This window comes from Arachis ipaensis, chromosome B8 (genome assembly GCF_059453495.1).
Source record: "Arachis ipaensis isolate K30076 ecotype BB chromosome B8, ASM5945349v1, whole genome shotgun sequence".
Lineage (NCBI taxonomy): Eukaryota > Viridiplantae > Streptophyta > Magnoliopsida > Fabales > Fabaceae > Arachis > Arachis ipaensis.
The window spans coordinates 58,388,512-58,398,683 of record NC_142443.1 but is presented as its reverse complement, the minus strand read 5'-3'; positions in this window follow the sequence as shown (position 1 = coordinate 58,398,683).

Here is a 10,172-nt window from a genome sequence, read left to right as displayed (position 1 = left end):
ACCGGATCAAGGGTTTGAAGGAGGAGCTCGAGGTGAAAGTGGCCAAGTTGGAAAAAAAGCTGGAGGGTGAGAAGACTCGGGCTATTGCCTTGGTGGCTTCTGCAAATTTGTCTGAGGATATGGCGTTGAAGCATAAGGAGAGCTATGTCACAACTTATAGGGAGATGATGGGTCTTAGGGAGAGTTTGTAGTCTGTCCGAGCTGATTATGCTGAGCTTCGAGGTCATCTTGTGGGCAGTGTAAATGCAGCTTATGAGAATTTGAAGGATCAAGTTCGAGTTCTTGCACCCGAGCTTGACCTTACTCTTTTTAGCTAGGACAACATTGTGAGGGATGGTAAGATTGTCCCTAATGACCCTGATGATGATGATGATAATGTCGACCCTCCTCCTATAGCTTCTGCCAAAATCTCTGTTGCCCCGCTTTCCTCAACTCCGGCGGCTGAAGTCGGTCAACCTGAGTCTGATCCTGACATCCAGATCCCGAACCGGGATGATGGGACGGTAGATGCAGTACCCCTTCAGACTCGTCCTCATTCACCCCAGGATGCTGCTACTGGGAAGTCCTTGGGTCCTCTATAATTATTTCTGATGTTTTGTATATAGCCCGGCCTGTGGGCTTTGAACTCTTTTTGTAGTTTGTGGTTTCTGACTACTGGATACTTTTAGTTGCTTTTTTACCAACTTTTATTTTGAAAAATCAAAGGTAGTTTTACAAGCCTCTTGAGGTCGGCTTCAGGTGGCCTCTTAGGTCTTGTTTATTATAGCAACTTTGTTCCTGCTTGTTGATTGCTTGCTTAATATTTTTCAGGCATCTTCAGGGTGTTGGAATCTTGCTTTCCGACCTCTTTTGATTGCCTTGGTACTTTCATACTTGTAGCTTGATTCTTTTGGGGTCATAATTTTCTGGGTCCGACTTGAAGTCCCTTATAGCGCATGCCTTCTGTTGGCTAACTTTTTCGTCTCCATGGGCCTTGTCAGGTCTCTCTATATGGATTACTTTGTTTATAACTTTTGTAGCTTTTATTGGGTCGACTTCATCATGTCGGTCCCTTCTTAAGTTATTTTTAGAAATCCATTTTGTTTGGATCTTTGTCGGAGCTCTCTTATGGATTGCTTTTTATAACTTTGTAGGTTTGTTGGGCCGACTTCATCATGTCGGTCCCTTCTAAGTTATTTCTAGTAATCCATTTTGGATCTTTTGTCAGATCTCTTTTATGGATTACTTTTATAACTTTTGTGGTTTGTGGGAGGCCGACTTCATCATGTCGGTCCCTTCTAAGTTATTTCTAGTAATCCATTTTGGATCTTTTGTCAGATCTCTTTTATGGATTACTTTTATAACTTTTGTGGTTTGTGGGAGGCCGACTTCATCATGTCGGTCCCTTCTAAGTTATTTCTAGTAATCCTCTTTTTTAGGGATGGCGAGGCCTCTTTCTAGGGATTTACTTTTTATAACTTTGTTGTTATGGTCGACTGGTCCGACTTCTTTACGTCGGTCCGTCTTTTAAGTTATTTTTTAGCAACCCATTTTATTTAAGACCTCGTCAGGTCCTTTCCTATGGGTCACTTTCGATAACTTCTTGCATTTAATCTGTTTTTGTCGCTTTTCATCTTTGCTGATTTTGTAGAAATTGGGTTTGATCCTCGCTTGGTCGACCTTTGATGAATTCGGTTTTCATCTTTGTTGGTCTTTATCCTGATCAAGCAGTGAGTTTGATTTTCACTTTTTGCCGATCTGTAGCTTTATAATCGGGCGATGAATTTTGCGTTTCAGATTAATGCGTCTTGGTAAAGAGGATTTATAGAGAATCTGAAAAAACTTTATTCAAGATAGAAAATATGCAAATATATACATGTGGGTGTTTTCCCCTCTAAGTCGGGAAGTTTGTAGATCTTGGCTTGGCGCCTCATTAAAAAACCATTTTAGGAAAAAGAGTGCACCTTATCCTAAGATCTTTATTACCTCTAACTATAATACCTTCTTTGGTTGCAGATGTGCCATGACCTTGGATGCTCTCGCCCTTCGAGTTCGGACAGCCTGTAGTAGCCCATTCCAAGTACTTCTATGACTCGGTAGGGTCCTTTCCAGTTTGCTGCCAGCTTTCATTCTCCAGGTCGAGTTGTTCCGATATCATTTCAGATTAGGATGAGGTCGTTCTCGGCAAAGCTTCGCAGCACTACCTTTTGATTGTATCTTGAAGCCATTCGACATTTTAATGACTCTTCCCTGATCCGAGCTCTTTCTCGAATTTCTGGAAGTAGGTCGAGTTCTTCCCTTTGAAGTTGGGAGTTGGCCTCTTCACTGTAGTGGATCACTCTGGGTGACCCTTCTTCGACCTCCACTGGGATCATTTCCTTTATTCCGTAAGCTAATCGGAAAGGTGATTCCTTTGTGGTGGAATGTGGAGTTGTCCGATATGCCCATAGGACTTGCGGGAGCTCTTCGGCCCAGGCTCCCTTTGCATCTTGTAATCTCCATTTTAGCCCGGCTAATAGGACTTTGTTACCAGCTTCTACTTGTCCATTGGCCTGGGGGTGTTCTACGGATGTGAATTGGTGTTTTATGTTCAGATCAGCCACCAACTTTCTGAAGCCTGCATCTGTAAATTGAGTGTCATTGTCTGTGGTTATGGAGTATGGAACCCCAAACCTTGTGACAAAGTTTCTATATAGGAATTTTCAACTTCTTTGAGCCGTGGCGTTAGCTAGAGGTTCCGCCTCAATCCATTTTGTAAAATTGTCTACCCCTACGATGAGGAATTTGACTTGTCCCGATCCTTGAGGGAAGGGACCGAGAAGATCGAGTCCCCATTTTGCAAATGGCCAGGGTGATGTTACGCTGATGAGCTCCTCTGGTGGGGCGATGTGAAAGTTGGCATGTTTCTAACATGGTGGACATGTCTTTACAAATTCTGTTGCTTCTTTTTGTAAAGTCGGCCAATAAAATCCAGCCCAGAGTACTTTATTGGTGAGAGCTTGCGCTCTGAGATGGTTGCCACATATGCCACTGTGTATTTCTTCTAAAACTTCCTTGGTGTTGGAAGTCGACACACATTTTAACAGTGGTGTTGAAATCCCTCTCTTATATAGAGTGTTGTTTATGATGGTATAGTATTGTGCCTCTCGTTTTAACCTCTTTGCCTCCTTCTCATCTGTGGGGAGTGTTTCTGTTTTGAGGTAGTTGATTATAGGAGTCATCTATCCTTGATCTAGACCTGTTATGGCCAAGACTTTTTCTCCTTCTGAGATGGATGGGTTATGCAGTATCTCCTGGATGAGGCTTCTATTGTTGCCCTCTGGTTTGGTGCTAGCTAGTTTTGAGAGTGCATCAGCTCGAGCATTCTGTTCCCGAGGTATATGGCAAACCTTATATTCCCCGAGTTGTCCGGGTTGTTCCCTGGTTTTGTCCAAGTACCTTTTCATGGTGGGATCCTTGGCTTGGTAGTTCCCTGCTATTTGTGAGGTGACTACTTGTGAGTCGCTGAAGATGATAAGCTTTTGAGCTCCAACCTCCTTAGCCAGCTTCAAACCAGCTAGTAGTGCCTCGTATTCGGCCTGGTTGTTTGAAGCAGGGAACCCGAATTTGAGGGAAAGTTCGATTTGGGTTCCCTGTTCGCTTTCTATTATCACGCCTGCGCCACTTCTGATTTTGTTTGAGGAACCCTCTACATAGAGATTCCATTCTGTAGGGATTTTTGGAATGTCTATAAACTCTGCAATGAAGTCGGCCAGATATTGTGATTTGATGGCTGTCCGAGCTTCATACTGAAGGTCGAATTCGGACAACTCGACTACCCATTGCAAGATTCTTCCTACTAAGTCTATTTTCTACAAAATGCCTTTTATGAGCTGGTTGGTCCGAACTCTGATGATGTGGGCTTGGAAATATGGACGAAGTCGTCGAGATGTTAGTATGAGAGCATAGGCGAATTTTTCTATCTCTTGGTAGTTCAGTTCGGACCCTTGTAGTGCTTTGCTGGTGAAGTATATAGGTTGTTGTCCACTGTCATCTTCTCGGACCAGTGCTGAGGCTATTGCCCAATTTCCTACTGCAAGGTACAATACAAGTGGTTCTCCTTCTCATGGCCAAGTTAGAATAGGTGGTTGTCCCAGGAACCTTTTGAAATCCTGGAATGCTTGCTCGCACTCTGTTGTCCATTCAAACCTTTCTCCCTTTCTTAGAGTGGCGTAGAAGGGTAGAGACCTTATTGCCGATCCGGCTAGAAATCTGGATAAGGCTGCTAATCTTTCATTGAGTTGTTATACCTCTTTGACACAGGTCGGACTCTTCATATCGAGTATAGCCCGGCATTTATCCAGATTTGCCTCGATTCCTCTTTGTGTGAGCATGAAACCCAAGAATTTACTAGCTTCTACTGTGAAGGTGCATTTTATAGGGTTAAGTCGCATGTCATGCCTTCTGATAGTGTCGAATACTTGGGTGAGATCGGACAGTAACGATTCTTCGCTTTTTCTTTATTAACATGTCGTCCACGTAGACTTCCATAACTTTTTCGATATGGTCCGCAAAGACTTTATTCATTAATCTTTGGTAAGTAGCTCCTGCATTTTTGAGTCTGAATGGCATGACGATGTAGCAGTAGTTTACTTTTGGGGTTAAGAATGATGTTTTTTCTTGATCAGGTGGGTACATCGGGATTTGATTGTAACCCGAATAGGCATCCATAAACGAGAGGTATTTGTATCCGGAGGAGGCATCCACCAGAGCGTCGATACTTGGGAGTGGATAAGGATCTTTTGGGCAGGCTCTGTTCAGATCAGTGTAGTCGGTACACATCCGCCACTTCCCATTTGATTTTTTCAACAAGACAACGTTAGCTAGCCATAGTGGGTACTTGACATCTCCTATGAATCCTGCCTCCAGTAGAGCTTGTACCTGCTCTTCCACAGCTTGGGACCGTTCTAGTCCAAGCTTTCTACGTCTCTGCTGTACTGGCTGAGATCCTAGGTAAGCTGTCAACTTGTGGCACATTAACTGAGGGTCTATGCCGGCATGTCTGCGGCCTTCCATGCAAAGAGGTCGACATTATCTCGCAAGAACTGTATATGGGACTCCTTTTTGTCTCCTTTTAGGATTGTGCCAATATTGTTTGTTTTATCCGAAGTATCTCTGATTTGAACTTTTTCTGTTTCGCCTTCGGGTTGTGGACGAAGTTCTTCCCGTCCTCGAACTCTCCCGAGCTCGATGGTATGGATTTCTTCTCTTTTGCCTCCGAGGTTCAAACTCTCGTTGTAGCATCGGCGCACTGTCTTTTGGTCTGCTCTTACTATTGTGATTCCTTCTGTGGTTGGATACTTCATGCACAGATGTGGAGTCGAGACTACTGCGCCGAGCTGATTCAGCATTGTCCGACCTATCAGGGAATTGTAGGCTGTACTCACGTCGACCACAATGCAGTCTATGTTGAGTGTCCTTTACTGATTTCCTTTCCCAAAGGTTGTGTGCAATGAGATGTATCCAAGTGGTTGGATTGGAGTGTCTCCCAGCCCGAATAGGCTCTTCGATATGCTTTGAGCTCTTTTCCCTCTAGGCCGAGTTTGTCGAAGGCCGTTTTGAACAGTATGTCAGCCGAGCTTCCCTGGTCTACCAACGTACGGTGGAGATTAACGTTAGCTAATATGATAGTGATGACCATGGGGTCGTCATGTCCTGAGATGACGCCAGCTGCGTCCTCTTTGGTGAAGGTGATAGTAGGGAGTTCAGGCGCTCCTTCTCTTCCTTCGACATGATATACTTCCTTCAGATGTCTTTTGCGAGATGATTTGGAGATTCTTCCTCTTGCAAATCCTCCATGTATCATGTGGACATGTCTCTCCGGGGTACGAGGTGGTCGTTCAGTTCGTCCGACCTCTTCGTCCCTTCTTCTTTTTCTTGGCTCATCGGATTTGTTGGCTAGGTATCGATCTAGTATTCCCTCTCTTACCAGTTTTTCTATGATATTCTTTAAATCGAAGTACTCGTTGGTAGGATGTCCATAGATTCGATGGTATTCGCAGTACTCTGTCCGATTCCCTCCTCCTTTCTTGCTTTTGAGTGGGCGAGGTGGGGGTATCTTTTCAGTGTGGCATACTTCTCGATAGACATCCAAAAGAGACACCCGAAGAGGGGTGTAATTGTGGTATTTTTTTATCTTTTCTCCATGCTGATCTTCTTTTTTCTTGGATTTTTTATCCTTATCTCGGGAGGAATATGAGAATCCGGATTTTGAGGTCTCTTCCTAGTCGGGAGTTTTCCTCAATGTTGATGTACTTTTCTGCTCGTTCTTGCACTTCATTCAAAGATGTGGGATGTTTTTTCGATATGGAGTCACTAAAAGGTGCCTCTTGTAGGCCATTGATGAGGCCCATAATGGCTGCTTCTGTTGGTAGATTTTGTATGTCCAAACATGTCTTGTTGAATCTTTCCTTGTAACTACGAAGACTTTCTTGATCTCCTTGTTTGATCCCTAGTAGACTTGGGGCGTGTTTAGTTTTGTCCTTCTGGATGGAGAATCTGGCTAGAAACTTTTTGGCTAAGTCGTCAAAGCTTGAGATGGACCTGGGGAGCAGGTTGTCAAACCATTTAATCGTCGTCTTTGTCAGAGTAGTTGGGAAGGCTTTTCACCGAGTTGCGTCTGAGGCGTCGGTGAGATACATTCTGCTTCGAAAGTTGCTGAGATGATGGCTGGGGTCTGTCGTGCCATCGTATAGAGTCATGTCGGGAGGTTTGAAGTCTTTTGGGATTTTGGCCTTCATGATCTCTTTGGTGAACGGGTCTTGGTCTTTGCGGGAGCTATCTTCGTGGCTGGATCGGGTAGTTTTAGCTTTGAGATCGGCTTCGATCTTTAGGAGATTGTCCTCTAATTCGCGATATCGCCTAGCTTCTCTTCGTAAGTCTATCTCGGCTTACCGCTGATACTCGAACTCCTTTTCAAGTTGTTTTAGGCGATCCTGAAGTTCCTCCGTGGCTCCCGTGTTTGGGGAGTCCTTGTCTTTGTTAGGTTGAGAAGTATCATCTAGTGTAACCTCCGCGTTCTTATGTGGCATTCGGTTCTCCAAATCAGAGTTGTGGTCATTATCAAGGTTGTCCACCATGATGGTGGGATGACTTCCAGGTTCCCCGGCAACGGCGCCAATGTTCTGAGGGTTACCTAAAACTGTAGGTCAATCTCGGACGAGATCTTCTGTGCTGGTCGGAGATGACGCGTCCGGCTTGTGGGTGGTGGCCAGAGCTGTCGTGTCTGACTTGTTGGACTGGCAATACTGCTGATCCTTTATCACCGGAGGATGGTGGTACCTGCAAGGGACTCCGATACTTAAGTTAGCAAGGGTATTAACCAGGTTTTTTTTAGTAGAATCAGAGTATCAGTTATACCTGGGTGCTCTAGTGTATTTATAATATTTGTAGAGTGATCTTTCTGGATAAAAGATAGTTATCTTATCTTATCATATCTTTGAGTGAAGTCATCTTATCTTCAAGGGAACTGCCCTTATCTCTATAGGCTTGAACTGCCTTTGGATTTAGGTCGTGTTCCTGTGTTTGGGCCCTTTTTGGGCTTTTCTGGTGATTTGGCCGAGCTCTTTGAGAAGAGGTCGGATAGCCCCGACCTGAAGAGGTCGGTTGACTTGTTGTTTAAACATCCTGGGTCGGACAGTTCGACCCAGGGTACGAACAGATACCTTGTAGTAACGCTTTCCAAGTACTTCTGTCACTCGGTATGGTCCTTTCCAGTTAGCTGCTAGCTTCCCTTCTCCTGACCGACCTGCTCCGATATCATTTCGGATTAAGATGAGATCATTGGTGGTAAAGCTCCGCTGGACTACCTTTCGTTTATACCTTGGAGCCATTCGACGCTTTAGGGCTTCCTCTTTAATCCGAACTCTTTCTCGGACTTTTGGAAGTAGATCGAGCTCTTCCCTTTGAGCCTGGGAGTTGATGTCTTCATTATAGAGGATCATTCTCGGAGGTCCTTCTTCTATCTCTATGGGAATCATTGCCTCTATTCCGCAAGCAAGTTGGAATGGTGATTCTCCAGTAGTTGAGTGTGGTGTTGTCTGGTATGCCCATAGGACTTGCGGGAGCTCTTCAGCCCAAGCTCCCTTAGCGTCCTGTAACCTCCATTTTAATCCGGCCAGTATGACTTTGTTGGCAGCTTCAGCTTGTCCATTGGCTTGTGGGTGCTCCACAGAGGTGAACTGGTGCTTGATTTTTAAACCAGCTACCATATTTCTAAAGCCTGTGTTGGTGAATTGAGTACCGTTATCTGTGGTGATAGAGTATGGGACCCCAAACCTTGTGATAATATTTCTATATAGAAATTTTCGACTTCTTTGGGCTGTGGCATCAGCTAATGGCTTTGCCTCAATCCACTTAGTGAAGTAGTCTATGCCTACAATGAGAAACTTGACTTGCCCGGACCCCTGGGGGAAAGGTCCTAGGAGGTCGAGCCCCCACTTTGCGAATGGCCAGGGTGAAGTAACGCATATGAGCTCCTCAGGTGGAGCTATATGGAAGTTGGCGTGCTTCTGGCATGGTGGGCATGTTTTGACAAACTCCGTTGCTTCCCTTTGCAAGGTTGGCCAGTAGAAGCCAGCTCAGAATACCTTTTAAGCAAGGATTCGTGCCCCGAGGTGATTGCCGCACATGCCACTGTGAACTTCTTCGAGAACTTTCTTTGTAGCGGAGGTCGGGACGCATTTTAGGAGAGGTGTAGAGACTCCTATCTTATATAGGACGTCTTGTATCATAGTGTAGTACTGAGCTTCTCGTACTGAGCTTCTCGTACTAGCCTTTTTGCTTCCTTCTTGTCTGCTGGGAGTGTTTCTGATTTAAGATAACTAATTATGAGAGTTATCCATCCTTGATCCTGTCCTGATATGGCTAGGATTTTTTCCTCCTCCAAGGTTGATGAATTTCGGAGAGATTCTTGAATGAGGCTTCTATTGTTGCCTCCTAGTTTGGTGCTGGCTAGTTTTGAGAGTGCATCAGCTCGGATATTCTGTTCTCGGGGTATGTGTCGGACCTCATATCCCTTAAATTGTCCGAGCTGTTCTTTAGTTTTGTCAAGGTACTTTTTCATAGTGGGATCCTTAGCTTGATAGTTTCCCTCTATTTGTGAAATGACTACATGGGAATCGCTAAAGATGGTAAGTCTTTGAGCTCCCACTTCCCTAGCTAGCCTCAAGCCAGCTAGTAATGCTTCATATTCATCTTGATTATTTGAGGCCGGAAATTCGAACTTCAAGGAGAGCTCGATTTGGGTTCCCTGATCGCTTTCCAAAATGACGCCTGCGCCACTCCCGACTTTGTTTGATGAGCCATCTACATAAAGGCTCCACTTTGTGGGGGTGCCCGGGGTGTCTGTATACTCTCCGATGAAGTCGGCCAGGTACTAGGATTTGATAGCTGTTCATACCCTGGGTCGAACTGTCCGACCCAGGATGTTTAAACGACAAGTCAACCGACCTCTTCAGGTCGGCCTATCCGACCTCTCCTCAAAGAGCTTGGCTAAATCACCAGGAAAGCCCAAAAAGGGCCCAAACAGAGGAACACGACCCAAATCCAAAGGCAGTCCAGGCCTATAGAGATAAGGACGATTCCCTTGAAGATAAGATGACTTCACTCAAAGATAAGATAACTATTTTATCTCCAGAAAAGATCACTCTACAACATTATAAATACACTGGAGCACCCAGGTATAACTCATACTCTAATTCTACTAAAAACCTGCTTAATACCCTTGCTAACTTAAGCATCGGAGTCCCTTGCAGGTACCACCACCCTCCGGTGACAAAGGATTAGCAGCACGGCCAGTCCAACAAGTCGAACACGACAGCTCCGGCCACCACCCACAAGCTGGCCACGTCAGCTCCGACCAATACAGAAGATCTCATCCGAGATCGACCTACAGTTTCAGGTAACCCTCGGAACATTGGCAACGTTGCCGGGGAACTTGGAAGTCATCCCATCATCATGGCGGACAACCTGGACAACGACCACAACTCTGATTTAGAGAACCGATCGCCACATAAGAACGCGGAGGTTACACTAGATGACACTTCTCAACCTAACAAAGATAAGAACTCCCCAAGCACGGGAGCCATGGAGGCACTTTTGGATCGCCTAAAACAACTTGAAAAGGAGGTCGAGTATCAACGGGATGCCAAGAG